Below are 18085 nucleotides of genomic sequence, written 5' to 3'. Positions count from 1 at the left end.
CGTTAAACTGAATTGTGGGTGTGGTGAGGGGTGTATTTATAGGCATTTTGAGGTTTGGGAAACTTTGCCCCTCCTGGTAGGATTGTATATCCCATATGTCACTAGCTCATGGACTCTTGCCAATATGAAAGAAATGAATTTATCAGGTAAGTTCTTACATAAATTATGTTTTTCTTCTTCTGATTGGCTAAGAGCTAAAGGTGAGTCATATAAAAAAGGCTGTCATGCTGCTGTTCAACAGATTTGTACCTCATAGGTTTTTGCTACTGGTGTGGTATTGCTGATTTTGGATTATTCAATTTATTTCTACTTGTATGGAATTTGGATTGGCAGGTATGTCTATAACAATATATTTATTTCCTATAAATATAGTTTATCTCATAGACAAAGATCCTGGGCCCGATCCGATATGCAGCGTCGCCCGCAAAAGCCGGCAACGCCAAAGTTTGCACTGGTTTGGTATCCTATATACGGCGTAACATAGAAGTTACGCTCTTATATTTCACCCTTCGGCCATAGTTTTTTGGCCCATAGAGTGATATACAAAACACGCGCAGTTTGGTATCCAATATACAGCGCAAGGCGTTACGTGGTGAAAATCGAGAAATCTTACTCCATTTTCACCTCGCCACAAAATGCAGGCTTAGCAAGCCTTGCGCTGAGTATTGGAGCACCGTAACTCCCTAAAATGCCTGCAAAATAAAACCTAACGCATGCGCAATGTCTATCTACCTGTCAACCGCAATCCCCCACCGCAATACCTAATATATGCCTAGATTTAGAGTTTTGTCAGTAAAGACCCGCGGTGCTAACGCTGCTTTTTTTTCCAGCGCACCCTTAAGACAATGCTGGTATTTAGAGTTGTCTGAGTGGCTGCGTTAGGCTCAGAAAAGGGAGCGTTGAGCATAATTTACCTTCCCTTCAACTCTCAATACCAGCGTTGCCTACGGTAGCGGTAAGCTGGAAAAATGTGCTTGTGCACGATATCCCCATAGGATACAATGGGGCTGAGCTGGCTGAAAAAAACCTAACACCTGCAAAAAAGCAGAGTTCCTAACGCAGCCCCATTGTTTTCTATGGGGAAACACTCTGTAAGTCTACACCTAACACCCTAACATGAACCCCGAGTCTAAACACCCCTAACCTTATACTTATTAACCCCTAACTGCTGCCCCCGCTATCACTGACACCTGCATTATATCATTAACCCCTAATCTGCCGCTCTGGACACCACTGCAATCTACATTATCCATATGAACCCCTAATCTGCTGCCTCTAACATCGCCAACACCTATATTATATTTATTACCCCCAATTCTGCCCCCCCCAACGTCGCCGCCACCTACCTACACTTATTAACCCCTTATCTGCTGACCGTACCTCGCCACCACTATAATAAATGTATTAACCCCTAAACCGCCGCATTCCCGCCTCGCAAACACTATAATAAATTTTATTAACCCATAATCTGCCGCCCGCAACGTCGCCGCTACTATAATAAAGTTATTAACCCCTAAACCGAAGTCTAACCCTAACCCTAACACCCCCCTAGGTTACATATAATTTAAATTAAACGAAATAATATTCCTATAATTAAATCAATTATTCCTATTTAAAACTAAATAATTACCTATAAAATAAACCCTAATATAGCTACAATATAACTAATAGTTACATTGTAGCTATTTTAGGATTTATATTTATTTTACAGGCAACTTTGTATTTATTTTAACTAGGTACAATAGCTATTAAATAGTTAATAACTATTTAATAGCTACCTAGTTAAAATAAGTACACAATTACCTGCAAAATAAACCCTAACCTAAGTTACAAATACACCTAACACTACACTATCATTAAATTAAATAAATTAACTACAATTAGCTAAACTAAAATACAATTAAATAAACTAATCTATAATACAAAAAACGAACAAACACTAAATTACAAAAAATAAAAAAAAATTACAAGAAGTTTAAACTAATTACACCTAATCTAAGCCCTCTAATAAAATAAAAAAATCCCCCCAAAATAAAAAAATGCCCTACCCTATTCTAAATTACAAAAGTTATCAGCTCTTTTACCAGCCCTTAAAAGGGCTTTTTGCGGTGCATTGCCCCAAAGTAATCAGCTCTTTTCCCTGTAAAAAAAAATACAACCCCCCAACATTAAAACCCACCACCCACATACCCCTACTCTAACCCACCCAAACCCCCCTTAAAAAAAACTAACGCTAACCCCCTGAAGATATCCCTACCTTGACTCGTCTTCACCCAACCGGGCCAAAATCTTCATCCAAGGTGCACAGACGAGGTCCTTCATCCGGTAGAAGTCTTCATCCAGTAGAAGTCTTCAAACTTCATCCATCCGGAGCGGAGCCATCTTCCAAGGAGCCGACGCAGAACCATCCTCTTCATCCGGAGTCTTCGAACACAATGACGGTACCTTTAAGTGACGTCAAGATGGCGTCCCTTCAATTCCAATTGGCTGATAGGATTCTATCAGCCAATCGGAATTAAGGTAGGAAAAATCTGATTGGCTGATGCAATCAGCCAATCAGATTGAAGTTCAATCCGATTGGCTGATGCAATCAGCCAATCGTATTGAGCTTGCATTCTATTGGCTGATTAGAACCTAGTTAAAATAATTACAAAATTACCTGTAAAATAAATCCTAACCTACACCTAACACTACACTATCAATAAATTAATTAAATAAACTACAATTATCTAAACTAAAATACAATTAAATAAACTAAACTATATTACAAAATCAAACAAACACTAAATTACAAAAAATAAAAAAAGATTACAAGAATTTTAAGCTAATTACACCTAATCTAAGCCCCCTAATAAAATAACAAAGCCCCCCAAAATAATAAAATTCCCTACCCTATACTAAATTACAAAAGTAATCAGCTCTATTACCAGCCCTTAAAAGGGCTTTTTGCGGGCATTGCCCTAAAGTAATCAGCTCTTTTACCTGTAAAAAAAGAACAACCCCCCCACATTAAAACCCACAAACCCCTACTCTAAAACCCACCCGATCCCCCCTTAAAAAAACCTAAGTCTAACCCCCAAGTGGTCCTTACCTGTCCTGAAGACTGGAGGTCTATTTATTTTGTAATGTGTAATGAGTGCTTGACTTTGGGGAGCTGTGTGGCCTGTACCTGTGTCTCTTGCAGACCATGTAACAGTTAGTTTGCAGGGATGTGGGGGCCTGCACCTAATCCCTGTGGGAGTCTAGCTATACTGAAGGTTAAAAAGTGAGAAAGTCAAATGAGTGTTAGCGGATGTGCTATGGAACCTGTGTGAAGCCTGGCAATAAGTGAGCCAAGCTCCCGCAATTGGGACATGGAGAAATAGAGAGAGAGGAATATGAGGGACAGCAATAAATGTGCATGACAACTAGAGATAGGGTTAGCAATATAATGCACAGCCAGGGAAAGAAATATGGGTGACATAGCATAGACTGTGCTAATGTATGTGTAGATATAATCCCTCATATTTATGTGTTTTAGAGCAACTTTGGGTGTGTGTGCCTGTGCATGTGTGTATATGCCTCTGCATGTGTGTATATGCCTCTGCATGTGTGTATATGCCTGTGCATGTGTGTATATGCCTGTGCATGTGTGTATATGCCTCTGCATGTGTGTATATGCCTCTGCATGTGTGTATATGCCTGTGCATGTGTGTATATGCCTGTGCATGTGTGTATATGCCTGTGCATGTGTGTATATGCCTGTGCATGTGTGTATATGCCTGTGCATGTGTGTATATGCCTGTGCATGTGTGTATATGCCTGTGCATGTGTGTATATGCCTCTGCATGTGTGTATATGCCTGTGCATGTGTGTATATGCCTGTGCATGTGTGTATATGCCTCTGCATGTGTGTATATGTGCATGCAGTTATCTAGATTACAGTGTATAACACACTCTGCATTGTTTGATACTGTTCTTTATCGAACAAACTGTACTGTGTATGTTAAATGTACAGTCTACTTGTAAATTGTTACTGTTTTAAAAATGTAGATAATCCCTTTATTCCCCATTCCCCATTTTTGCCTACCCAACACAGTTATATTAAAGGGACACTAAAGCCATTTTTTTTCTTTTGTGATTCAGATAGAGCATGCAAGTTTAAGCTAATTTCTAATTTACTCCTATTATCAATTTATCAACATTATCTTGCTATCTTTATTTGAAAAAGAAGGCATCTAATTTTTTTTTTTTTTTTGGTTTACACATCTGAACAGCACTTTTTTATTGGTGGATGAATTTATCCACCAATAAGCAAGAACAACCCAGGTTGTTCACCAAAAATGAGCTGGCATCTAAACTTACATTCTTGCGTTTCAAATAAAGATACCAAGAGAATGAATAAAATTAGATAATAGGAGTAAATTAGAAAGTTGATAAAAATGCCATGCTCTATCTGAATCACAAAAGGGAAACTTTGGGTTTAGTGTCCCTTTAATACATGTATTACCTCTTTAATTAACTTGTATTTAAAGGGACACTGTACCCAATTTTTTTCTTTTGTGATTCAGATAGAGCATGCAATGTTAAGCAACTTTCTAATGTACTCCTATTATCAAATTTTCTTCATTCTCTTGGTATGTTTATTTGAAAAGCAAGAATTTAAGTTTAGATGCCGGCCCATTTTTGGTGAACAACCTGGGTTGTCCTTGCTGATTGGACAGCACCAATAAACAAATGCTGTCCATGGTTCTGAACCACAAATTTGCTGGCTCCTTAGCTTAGATGCCTTCTTTTTCAAATAAAGATATCAAGAGAACGAAGAAAAATTGATAACAGAAGTAAATTAGAAAGTTGCTTAAAATTGCATGCTCTATTCCAATCATGAAAGAAAAAATTTGTGTTCAGTATCCCTTTAAGCATCTGCTGACTGCCCCCTTGTATCAGTGCTTTTTACTGTCATGCAGTTTAGCCAATCAGGTGAAGAGTCATACCTAAATCCAGGGGTTGTTAGCACACAGTTACATAACACACATGATCTAGCACTGTCTAACTGTGCCAAACTTTTTTTTTATAATCTTATTTTAAATAATTTTGAGGCTCACTAGGTTTAGCTTTAAATAAAGAAAAAAAAGGTAACATATCAATGGTCCAACGCTGAGCTCAATCCACATAGGCGTCTGGGCTCATGCTACAGCTAACATATGGGAAGTTGAAAGCCTAAGAATTAAGATTTTTTTTTAAATATCTTTGTGACAGACCCCTCTGTCAGTAGTGGAAGGGTTAACTTTGTTCAGTTTTGAGAAACTATTTTCTAAAAACATGTTTCCTGACATCAGCTATTGTTTACTGTAATTAAGTTTAAGTTATAAGCGTTCACATTGTTTAATCACCTCCAGAGTTCAGACTGCCAGGTGTGAAGAAGGACTCCATTGTTCTCTTGTGTTTAATTGTTTATTTGGTTAAGTAATGCAATCCTATTGTATCCTGTAAAAGGGCGTCTTCCCTCTATCTAATGTACTATCTTCTTCCAATCCCCCATCTTGTCTCCTAGGAGTGTCAACCAGGTGGGAGACTTGCATAAATACTGGGCATATAGCCCTCAATAAAACACATTCCGTTTTACTCTCAAAATGGATCTTGGTCTCATGTTTGGGGGGAATTAACTGGGTTTGTGTGTTGCTGATCCCGTATTCAGGGCATCTTTCATCTGGTATTAATCCTTGATATCCGGGTTATACCATAACAAGTGGTGGCAAGCGACGGGATGGTCCTCATCGCCCAGGAGAGCAAGTACACATCCGGACCTAATTGGAATACCATATGAAAGGCTGAAAAGAGACACCCTTAAAGACCTGCTAGAACAAAGGGGCCGACAAGCCAGTAACCTCAGGAAGAGGGAGATTATTACAATACTGACCGAGATGGAAGGAGTACCAGGGCCCGAAGGAACCAATGAGCCCAGCATATCAGACAGAACCCCCGAAGAAGCAAGCTTTGACCGGGCGGTTAAAATAAGACTGGCACATTATGGCCCCAACCCGTCTGCTGAAATTATCGACCGGGTCATAGCAGCTGTGGAGGCCAACCTACTTTGCCAAAGCGTCGCTGCAGCAGCCCAAGTCACCGCAACCCCAGTGGAAAAGAGAGAGGTACATTTTGCAGCTTTTAAAAACTTCCTGGAAACAGAAGGAGAGATTGATGGGTAACTTTCGGATTTTGAGAGGCAATGTGCCCTACACAAGGTACCCGCAGAGGACTGGGTCACGATATTATCCGGAAAATTATCCGTCCGGGCCAGCGAGGCTTTTCGGGCCATTCCGGATGAGGAAGTCAGGGATTATAATGCTGTAAAAGAGACGCTGCTCTCCAGGTATGCGATTACACCGGAGGCATACTAACTGTGCCAAACTTTTTTTTTAGAATCTTATTTTAAATAATTTTGAGGCTCACTAGGTTTAGCTTTAAATAAAGAAAAAAAAGGTAACATATCAATGGTCCAACGCTGAGCTCAATCCACATAGGCGTCTGGGCTCATGCTACAGCTAACATATGGGAAGTTGAAAGCCTAAGAATTAAGATTTTTTTTTAAATATCTTTGTGACAGACCCCTCTGTCAGTAGTGGAAGGGTTAACTTTGTTCAGTTTTGAGAAACTATTTTCTAAAAACATGTTTCCTGACATCAGCTATTGTTTACTGTAATTAAGTTTAAGTGATAAGCGTTCACATTGTTTAATCACCTCCAGAGTTCAGACTGCCAGGTGTGAAGCACTCCATTGTTCTCCAGTGTTTAATTGTTTATTTGGTTAAGTAATGCAATACTATTGTATCCTGTAAAAGGGCGTCTTCCCTCTATCTAATGTACTATCTTCTTCCAATCCCCCATCTGGTCTCCTAGGAGTGTCAACCAGGTGGGAGACCTGTATAAATACTGGGCATATAGCCCTCAATAAAACACATTCTGTTTTACTCTCAAGATGGAGCTTGGTCTCATGTTTGGGGGGAATTTACTGGGTTTGTGTGTTGCTGATCCCGTATTCAGGGCATCTTTCATCTGGTATTAACCCTTGATATCTGGGTTATACCATAACAATCTTAACCTATGTACTTTTTATAACTAATTATCTACATAATTCTTAAATAAAATAATGTATACCACAGACTGCCAAAATAATAATAAATTAATGATATGTATACCCACGCTATATACTGACTGTACTATTGACTTTGTACAGACCCTCTGATATTGAGTATTACTCATATTGTTGTGAGTCATTTTTCAGACTTCCCAATACTGATATATTCTCCCCTCACAGTCTTCGGATTTTAAAACTTCACTTGATTATCATATCATTATCTGGATTTATATTGTCCCCTCAGATGCTTTGGATTTGACTACTTCACCTGATTATCATTATATCTATTTATTTTTTACCTAAAAAGTGATTTATTCACATATTGTGGTCATACATTTATTAGCATTTAAAATCCTTTTTATCCCCTCACAGGCTTTGCTTTGTAATTCTTCAATTTCCTTGAAGTATCCGGTCTTATCAGACTCCCTGTCGGTGAGTATACCAATTAGACATTTATTATACTTAACAATTTTCTCCTTTCTCCAACATTGGTGTGTCCGGTCCACGGCGTCATCCTTACTTGTGGGAATATCTCTTCCCCAACAGGAAATGGCAAAGAGTCCCAGCAAAAGCTGTCCATATAGTCCCTCCTAGGCTCCGCCCACCCCAGTCATTCTCTTTGCCGTTGCACAGGCAACATCTCCACGGAGATGGTTAAGAGTATGTGGTGTTTAGTTGTAGTTTTTTATTCTACTATCAAGAGTTTGTTATTTTAAAATAGTGCTGGTATGTACTATTTACTCTGAAACAGAAAAAGATGAAGAGTTCTGTTTGTGAGAGGAAGATGATTTTAGCAGCAGTAACTAAAATCGTTTGCTGTTTCCACATAGGACTGTTGAGATGAAGTAACTTCAGTTGGGGAAAACAGTTAGCAGACTTTTCTGCTTAAGGTATGACTAGCCATATTTCTAACAAGACTGTGTAATGCTGGAAGGCTGTCATTTTCCCATCAGGGGGACCGGTAAGCCATTTTCTTAGTATCAAATAGAATAAAGGGCTTAATATGGGCTATAAAACTGGTAGACACTTTTATGGGCAAAATCGATTGATTTATTTGAGCATTTTATACATGTTTATGTTTGAAATTCACACTTATAAGCTTGGGGAACGTTTTTTAACGTCAGGCACTGAGTTAGACACCTTTCCAGTCAGGAAGGGCTTTCCCAGTTGTTGGCTGAGCCTCATTTTCGCGCCATTACTGCGCAGTTACTTTTGAGAGCAAGACATGCAGATGCATGTGTGTGGATCTGAAAGTGGTTGGAAAAGTTCCTAGAAGGCTTCATTTGGTATCGTATTCCCCCCTGGATTTGGTAAAGTCGCAGCAAAGGCTGTAGCTGGGACTGTAGAGGGGTTAAAACTGTAACAGGCTCCGGTTTCTTTATTTTAAGGGTTAATGCTCTGAAAATTGGTGTGCAATACTTTTAATGCTTTAAGACACTGTGGTGAAAATTTGGTAAATTTTGAACAATTCCTTCATACTTTTTCACATATTCAGTAATAAAGTGTGCACTGTTTAAAATTTAAAGAGACAGTAACGGTTTTGTTTTAAAACGTTTTTTGTACTTTCTTGACAAGTTTAAGCCTGTTTAACATGTCTGCACCTTCAGATAAGCTATGTTCTATATGTTTGAAGATCAATATGTCTCCCCCTTCAAAATTGTGTGATAATTGTGCCATAGCGTCCAAACAAAGTAAGGACAGTACTGCCACAGATAGTAAAGTTGCCCAAGATGATTCATCAGATGAAGGGAGTAGACATAGTTCTACATCATCTCCTTCTCTGTCTATGCCAGTTTTGCCCACGCAGGAGGCCCCTAGTACTTCTAGCGCGCCAATGCTTATTACTATGCAACAATTGACGGCAGTAATGGATAACTCCATAGCAAATATTTTATCCAAAATGCCTGCATATCAGAGAAAGCGCGATTGCTCTGTTTTAAACACTGAAGAGCAGGAGGGCGCTGATGATAATTGCTCTGTCATACCCTCACACCAATCTGAAGGGGCCATGAGGGAGGTTTTGTCAGATGGGGAAATTTCAGATTCAGGAAAAATTTCTCAACAGGCTGAACCTGATGTTGTGACATTTAAATTTAAATTAGAGCATCTCCGCACACTGCTTAAGGAGGTGTTATCTACTCTGGATGATTGTGACAACCTGGTTATTCCAGAAAAATTATGCAAGATGGACAAGTTCCTAGAGGTTCTGGTGCACCCCGACGCTTTTCCTATACCCAAGCGGGTGGCGGACATAGTGAATAAGGAGTGGGAGAAGCCCGGCATACCTTTTGTCCCCCCTCCTATATTTAAGAAATTATTTCCTATGGTCGACCCCAGAAAGGACTTATGGCAGACAGTCCCTAAGGTCGAGGGGGCAGTTTCTACTCTAAACAAGCGTACTACTATCCCTATCGAGGATAATTGTGCTTTCAAAGATCCTATGGATAAAAAATTGGAGGGTTTGCTTAAAAAGATTTTTGTACAGCAAGGTTACCTCCTGCAACCCATTTCGTGCATTGTTCCTGTCACTACAGCAGCGTGGTTCTAGTTTGAGGAACTAGAGAAGTCGCTCAGTAGAGAGACTCCGTATGAGGAGGTTATGGACAGAGTTCACGCACTCAAGTTGGCTAATTCTTTTATTTTGGATGCCGCTTTGCAATTAGCTTGATTAGCAGCGAAAAATTCAGGGTTTGCAATTGTGGCGTGCAGAGCGCTTTGGCTAAAGTCTTGGTCAGCGGATGTATCTTCCAAGACAAAATTGCTTAATATCCCCTTCAAGGGTAAAACTCTCTTTGGGCCAGAATTGAAAGAGATTATCTTTAAGCAGGCCAAGAAGCCTGCTGCTGCTAACAAAACAGCATGAAGGAGTAGCCCCCGATCCGGGACCGGATCTAGTAGGGGGCAGACTCTCTCTCTCTTTGCTCAGGCTTGGGCAAGAGATGTTCAGGATCCCTGGGCGCTAGAAATAGTCTCTCAGGGTTATCTTCTGGAATTCAAGGAACTACCCCCAAGGGGAAGGTTCCACATGTCTCACTTATCCTCAAACCAAATAAAGAGACAGGCATTCTTACATTGTGTAGAAGACCTGTTAAAAATGGGAGTGATACACCCAGTTCCAACGGTGGAACAGGGAATGGGATTTTACTCAAATCTGTTTGTGGTTCCCAAAAAAGAGGGAACTTTCAGACCAATTCTGGATTTAAAAATCCTAAACAAATTTCTCAGGGTTCCATCGTTCAAAATGGAAACCATTCGAACGATTCTACCTACAATCCAGGAAGGTCAATTTATGACTACCGTGGATCTAAAGGATGCGTATCTACATATTCCTATCCACAAGGATCATCATCAGTTCCTAAGGTTCGCCTTTCTGGACAAACATTACCAGTTTGTGGCGCTCCCATTCGGGTTAGCCACTGCTCCAAGGATTTTCACAAAGGTACTCGGGTCCCTTCTAGCGGTCCTAAGACCAAGGGGCATTGCAGTAGTACCTTACTTGGACGACATTCTGATACAAGCGTCGTCTCTCTCAAAGGCAAAGGCTCACACAGACATCGTTCTGTTCTTTCTCAGATCTCACGGATGGAAGGTGAACATAGAAAAAAGCTCCCTGTCTCTGTCGACAAGAGTTCCTTTCTTGGGAACAATAATAGATTCTTTAGAAATTAGGATTTTCCTGACAGAAGTCAGAAAGTCAAAACTTCTAAACGCTTGTCAAGTTCTTCATTCTATTCCACATCCTTCCGTAGCTCAGTGCATGGAAGTGGTAGGGTTGATGGTTGCAGCAATGGACATAGTTCCTTTTGCGCGAATTCATCTAAGACCATTACAACTGTGCATGCTCAAACAATGGAATGGGGACTATACAGACTTGTCTCCAGTGATTCAAGTAGATTAGAAGACCAGAGACTCACTCCGTTGGTGGCTAACCCTGGACCACCTGTCCCAGGGAATGAGCTTCAACAGACCAGAGTGGGTCATCGTCACGACCGACGCCAGTCTAGCAGGCTGGGGCGCGGTCTGGGAATCCCTGAAAGCTCAGGGACTATGGTCTTGGGAAGAGTCTCTTCTCCCGATAAACATTCTGGAACTGAGAGCGATATTCAATGCTCTCAGGGCTTGGCCTCAACTAGGCCAAATTTATAAGATTCCAATCAGACAACATGACGACTGTTGCTTATATCAATCATCAGGGGGGAACAAGGAGTTCCCTGGCGATGAGAGAAGTGACCAAAATAATAGAATGGGCGGAGGATCACTCCTGCCACCTATCTGCGATCCACATCCCAGGAGTGGAAAACTGGGAGGCGGATTATCTGAGTCGTCAGACATTTCATCCGGGGGAGTGGGAACTCCACCCGGAGATCTTTGCCCAATTAACTCAATTATGGGGCATTCCAGACATGGATCTGATGGCGTCTCGTCAGAACTTCAAGGTTCCTTGCTATGGGTCCAGATCCAGGGATCCCAAGGCGGCTCTAGTGGATGCACTAGTAGCGCCTTGGACCTTCAACCTAGCCTATGTGTTTCCACCGTTTCCTCTCATTCCCAGGCTGGTAGCCAGGATCAAGCAGGAGAGGGCCTCAGTGATCTTGATAGCTCCTGCATGGCCACGCAGGACTTGGTATGCAGACCTGGTGATTATGTCATCGGTTCCACCATGGAAGCTACCTTTGAGACAGGATCTTCTGGTACAGGGTCCATTCGAACATCCAAATCTAGTCTCTCTCCAGCTGACGGCTTGGAAATTGAACGCTTGATTTTATCTAAGCGTGGGTTTTCGGATACTGTGATAGATACTCTGGTACAAGCCAGAAAACCTGTAACTAGAAAGATTTACCATAAAATATGGAAAAAGATATATCTGTTGGTGTGAATCCAAGGGATTCTCATGGAGTAAGATTAAAATTCCTAGGATCCTTTCCTTCCTACAAGAGGGTTTGGATAAGGGATTATCAGCGAGTTCTCTAAAGGGACAGATTTCTGCTTTATCTGTCTTGTTACACAAACGACTGGCAGCTGTGCCAGATGTTCAAACATTTGTTCAGGCTCTGGTTAGGATCAAGCCTGTTTACAGACCTTTGACTCCTCCCTGGAGTTTAAATCTAGTTCTTTCAGTTCTCCAAGGGGTTCAGTTTGAACCTTTACATTCCATAGATATTAAGTTATCTTGGAAAGTTTTGTTTTTGGTTGCCATTTCTTCTGCTAGAAGAGTTTCTGAGTTATCTGCTCTACAGTGTTCTCCGCCCTATCTGGTGTTCCATTCCAAAGGTTGTTTCCAACAAAAATATTAACCAGGAGATAGTTGTACCTTCTTTGTGTCCGAATCCAGTTTCAAAGAAGGAACGTTTGTTACACAATTTAGACGTAGTCCGTGCTCTAAAATTCTATTTAGAAGCTACAAAGGAGTTCGGACAAACATCTTCTCTGTTTGTCGTCTATTCTGGTAAAAGGAGAGGTCAAAAAGCGACTTCTACCTCTCTTTCCTTTTGGCTTAAAAGCATCATCCGATTGGCTTACGAGACTGCTGGACGGCAGCCTCCTGAAAGAATCACAGCTCACTCTACTAGGGCTGTGGCTTCCACATGGGCCTTCAAGAACGAGGCTTCTGTTGATCAGATATGTAAGGCAGCGACTTGGTCTTCACTGCACACTTTTGCCAAATTTGACAAATTTTATACTTTTGCTTCTTCGGAGGCTATTTTTGGGAGAAAGGTTTTGCAAGCCGTGGTGCCTTCTGTTTAGGTAACCTGATTTGCTCCCTCCCTTCATCCGTGTCCTAAAGCTTTGGTATTGGTTCCCACAAGTAAGGATGATGCCGTTGACCGGACACACCAATGTTGGAGAAAACAGAATTTATGCTTACCTGATAAATTACTTTCTCCAACGGTGTGTCCGGTCCACGGCCCGCCCTGGTTTTTTAATCAGGTTTGATGAATTATTTTCTCTAACTACAGTCACCACGGCACCCTATAGTTTCTCCTGTTTTTTTCCTCCTGTCCGTCGGTCGAATGACTTGGGTGGTCGGAGCCTAGGAGGGACTATATGGACAGCTTTTGCTGGGACTCTTTGCCATTTCCTGTTGGGGAAGAGATATTCCCACAAGTAAGGATGACGCCGTGGACCGGACACACCGTTGGAGAAAGTAATTTATCAGGTAAGCATAAATTCTGTTTTTTTGTATACATCAGTTTTATGAAAGTGTTCTTCAACAATGGACTTTATACAGTGAGGTGGTTTTCCACAGAATGTGGTGGTGCATTTATCGTTTTACTTCCTTAACGTAGTGGTTACAAACACTTTGTAATTACTATGGCTGTACAAATAGCATCTTTTTAAAGAGAGAGTAAGTAAAATATCTCTGGTGTGTGTGTGTATGTATATATATATATATATATATATATATATATATATATATATATATATAAAAAAATTCAATGTTAGGTAGGCTGACATTATTTCCGCTTTAAAAATGTATGTTTCATATGCATGTTTCATATGGGTAAATTTTGAAAGCAGCATTATGGTCAGCCTAATGTTAGGTGACACTGTTCCAGTACAGTACAAGTAGAATAATTGTTATGAACACGTATGTGTAGAATTTCAACGGTAGTTTGTGTATTCTGTTGTTAATGCTAGTATTTTTAAACGTAATGTTAACAGTTTTTACCCGGTTAGACAGGTTGAATATAATGTGTGCCTTTTGTCACTGAGACACTTACATAGTGGCATACTTTAATAGTGATAAAAAAAATCTGTAAAACAATTTTTTTTGTTGTCTAAAAATGGTTTAGTTATTGCTGTGCTCAGTAATATGTAGCTGCATACAGTAAGACACATTTCTCGCTGTGATCTCACTAATAGCAACATGCTCACAGATGATAGGAGTGCTATCACCACACTCCTATTATTTAATAACACATGGTTTATAAATGATACGTTTTTAAAATCATGCGTTTTAACTAATTAAGCTTCGCAGCATTAGTATGAGTACACATGCTTTGTATTAGGCATGAGACCATAATTGGTGCATATCTATTAATTATTACTTATTTATATTATTTTTGGTTGTTTTTAATGTTTGTTAATATGAGCCGCTGGCTGTTGACATCGATAGATATTGAAATATTTAAGCTGACAATGGTGTTCTACATTTATATAGGTATGGAGAAGAAGTACAACAAAAATTTTAAATTACTGTCTTTGGGTGAATTTCCATCTGGGTATGACAAGTACCAAAGATACCGTTTCAAGCAGAACAATGCTAAATTTACAATAAAGGGTAAGTATACAAAATACATTCCATTTTTTTTATTTATTTTTTATTTTTTAAAAAAAAATTTTTTTATTGAAGTCATGAACAGATACAACCAAGGTTATGCCCCACAACATTTACAGAAAAGTGCGATTACAATATTATTAGATAAGAGTTACAAACAAAATTCTACAGTAAGGGTATAATGTATCCAGACAGCACACGTAATGTTATAGAATTTGGGCAGTTTACAATAAGACTTCAGTTTTATAATAAAGGTAATAACGATAGAACAAAAATAGTCCTTCCTGGGCTATATAGCAAGTAAATTGAAGTGTCCACTCAGATACAATTAGGGCCAGGGGGATTAGCTTTATAGTTTAAAAACAGGGGGGGGGGGGATGCAGCGGGCAAGAGCCGCTCGAAATATAATAGGGGGGGGAGGGGAGGAGGGCGGGCCAGTCGGGATGTCAATCATGATTTAACTATTATCGGGACCCTAAGTGAGGATTAGTTATAATTGCCAAGTAAACTCCTAAAAATATCTAGACAAAGTATAAATTGGGATACTCAATTAAAGAGATATAGTGGTGAGCTTTCATAAATCTCATTTTAACCTGGCGACAATGCTTTATATACCAGAACGAATCTTAGCATACGGAATATGGAGACTAGAGTAGAATTAAACACATAATACAACGGTATCATGACCAAGATTAGGGATTGACTCTCTATAAAATTGTTAAGGGTGACTCCCAGCATTATTAAGTAGGGAGGGGGAACATTAGTATGCATGGAGCATAAGAGATTTCCAGGTGGACCCCTCCCCTAGGGAGTTACCAGCTATAGGCAATGTGGGAGAAAGGCATAGGGGTATGACCCGCAGGCAACCAGTACCGGCGGGAAAGGAGGGGGGAGGAGCCCACCAGAGACAAATAGTTTTGTATTAATATAAAACTCAACATAAGGAATGCCATATCCTAGGAACAAAAATAAAATAAAGCATAAGGATAGCATGATTCCATAACCAGTTAGAAGAGCCAAGAATATTAAATACAGTAAGTATACACATTAACGCCTAAACATAAACCATATCAATATCTTAGCTTAGTCTTTGAACCCCTGAGCAAGGGAACTGTCGCTCGTAGACATAATGATCAGATATCTAATATCTCAGGGTTGTCACTAAAAAAGAGTAACACTGCAACGCCCTGCCAATAAGTCCCATAGACGAATATTTAAATGCACCGATACCTCAGTACTCCTAAGTACATAACTAAATGGAGTTATATTTTTTGGAAACATCTAAGGAGTGTATTTTTAATATTAAAGGAGGTCTGGGACATCAGATTATATCAAATATATGGAGTAGGTCAAAAATTATGTTAACTTTCCATTTAAAAGAGGGGGGAAATAGCTGTATCAATAAAATTTTGTTTAGTAATAGATTAAGATGAGTTGGGAGGAATACGGGGAGTATGACTCAGGAGTATTTAAAGATGGCCCAATGTACCCAATATATGAGTTTAGTGTGTGCGGCTAGTGTTAACAAATAAGATAACAATATCAGATAAAAGATACACAGATAGCAATCAGTGCGTTATAGTATATGTTGCTAGCATGTGACAAGAGCATAGTACTTTCAAGCTGGGTTAGAGAGTATGATCAGTGAGTAAATGCAGCGTGAAAGGAGCCCAATATGAGTGTTGTCTCTCTAATCTCTGGGTCTCAATTTTACAAAGGAGCAAACCAAGTGGGATGAACGAGAAGCAGAGAGAAGTGGCACATTAAGGTAAATCTCAGTACTATAGAAGTGATGATAATTGTGACCTAGTAAGCTAGAAACGATGGCTGACCCAAATATGTTAGATGAGGTGCCTCTGAGCATAATGGATGGGCTTGAAAGCTAAGAACAGGCCTAAGACAGATACAATAAACGGAGCTGTAAAATATTGGTCCCCAATCAATAATGCCCTAGTGTATATACATCCCCAAACAGATCATAAGCAAAAAGTAGTGGTAGTGGGGTTAGGATTATGTAATAACAACCTAAGGGGAGAACACCCCAAGTTAAGGGTTAACAAGATATGCCCTATAGAGACATAATATAATGCAAGGTAGATCTTCAATTACATAATTTATAAGTGTCAGCAATAGGGTTAGAGTTACTTAAGAACAATCTAAAGAGAAAACATCTCAAATTAAGGGTGAATAAAATATGTACGATAAAAACATAGTGTGTGGTAACATAAACTGAAGAAGAGGAATAACAGCTTTAGGGACCTAAAAAAATAATTTAGGCTGCTGTACATATCTTTAGGAGCTGTCTCTTAGCCTATACCCACAACCACTTTCAAGTCCGCGTTTAATAGCTGCAGTATAATGTCACCGTACTTAAAGGCAGCCGTGCACAGATCCTCACTTAAACTGACATCTAGGATAGCGGAGAGGGAACTGTGCGCTGCAACTCGGTTCTCATGTGCGTGTGTATCCGGGGTAGATCTCTGCACAGCTTATATATCGGTCATGTGTAGAGGTTGTTTAGCCTCTATAGCGTCCTCTCGTTGTGCGAAGGCAGCCGCCATCTTGCCTGTAGCGATCTAACCTCGGAGAAGTTGGGCGCTGATAGCTTGCGCAGTTGGGGTATGTAGCAGCCGTAAAGTGTTAACTGACTCTATGAGGGATGTAATACAGTCCGTATGATGCTGCAGAGGTACAGGCTCTGAGGTTGATGCTATAGTACCAATCTGGGAGGGTTCAGTGTCATTCAGGTACGCCGCCATTTTAGGTATGGATCTGTCCTCTACTCCAGGTCGATCTCTAATAATAAACTGTAGATAATTAAAACAGCCTTCCATCCTCTCCCCAAATCTTGCTAGACATTCAAGAGTCCGTTCACAGAGATCCTCCATACTTAGACAGGTGGTCTGAACGGGTCGCACGGTAGCTATCTCTTCCTCGTGGTCAAACCATATACAGGATAGTCCTCGGCTGTTGTTGAGGTTAACTGCTTGAGGCTTCGATAGTGACCTCTCCTCTTAACCCTTTGTAAAGAAAAAAGGATTGTTGTCCTTCATGAACACAGGTCTTGAGATTAGCAAGAAGGTATAAATTATATTCTCCAGTAAGCTAGATGAAGATTATGTTTTTCATTTATTTCAGGAGCTCATGTTAAGTGCGTCTTGCCTCCTCTGTAGCTGGCTCCGCCCCCATTTTTTTATTTTAATTATCTATCTAATGAAAGTTGCATTTTTGTTTCACATTTTCTTTACTTTACCTTTGATTACAGAAGGCAATCTATTCTTTGGACAAAGAAGAGTTCTGAAATTAGAGGAAGAAGCAAAGACGATCTTCGAAGAATGTCACACATCGTCAATGGGAGGTCATATGGGCATCAACCGAACACAGGCGGTTATCTCTTCAAGATACTTCTGGCACGAAATGGGCAAAGATATTGTGCAATGGGTACACACAATTACTTTTGTGTTTCTAAAGGTGTATGAAATTGTTACCCAGGTTAACTACTGATTTCCTACAGATCCAGGAATGCGATTTGTGTCAGAAATTTGGAAAGCCTTTAACTGCTCCACAGCCGTTACAATGTATTAAGGTAAATATCGACTATAGTATTACATAACAAAGATTATTACATTAGTCTATTAAAAATAACTACTGTAAAATGTCATGCTCTAGAGGGGGAAGAGGAGGAGCCTA

At 40.0% G+C, this 18085-nt stretch overlaps 1 long non-coding RNA gene across 1 annotated transcript in view; it reads left to right on the top strand.

Moving 5' to 3' along the window:
* Positions 1-17824, top strand: part of LOC128655226 (uncharacterized) — a 46301-nt gene extending 28477 nt beyond the window's left edge. The window contains exons 2-4 of the long non-coding RNA XR_008401735.1: positions 7489-7548; positions 14279-14398; positions 17661-17824. This is a non-coding gene — a long non-coding RNA (uncharacterized LOC128655226). The remainder of the gene's footprint in view (positions 1-7488; positions 7549-14278; positions 14399-17660) is intronic.
* The last annotated feature ends 261 nt before the right edge of the window (positions 17825-18085 follow it).

The sequence above is a fragment of the Bombina bombina genome, chromosome 4 (genome assembly GCF_027579735.1).
Source record: "Bombina bombina isolate aBomBom1 chromosome 4, aBomBom1.pri, whole genome shotgun sequence".
Taxonomy (NCBI): Eukaryota; Metazoa; Chordata; class Amphibia; order Anura; family Bombinatoridae; genus Bombina; species Bombina bombina.
The sequence above is the reverse complement of the archived record's forward strand: the minus strand, read 5'-3'. Positions and strand labels throughout refer to the sequence as shown.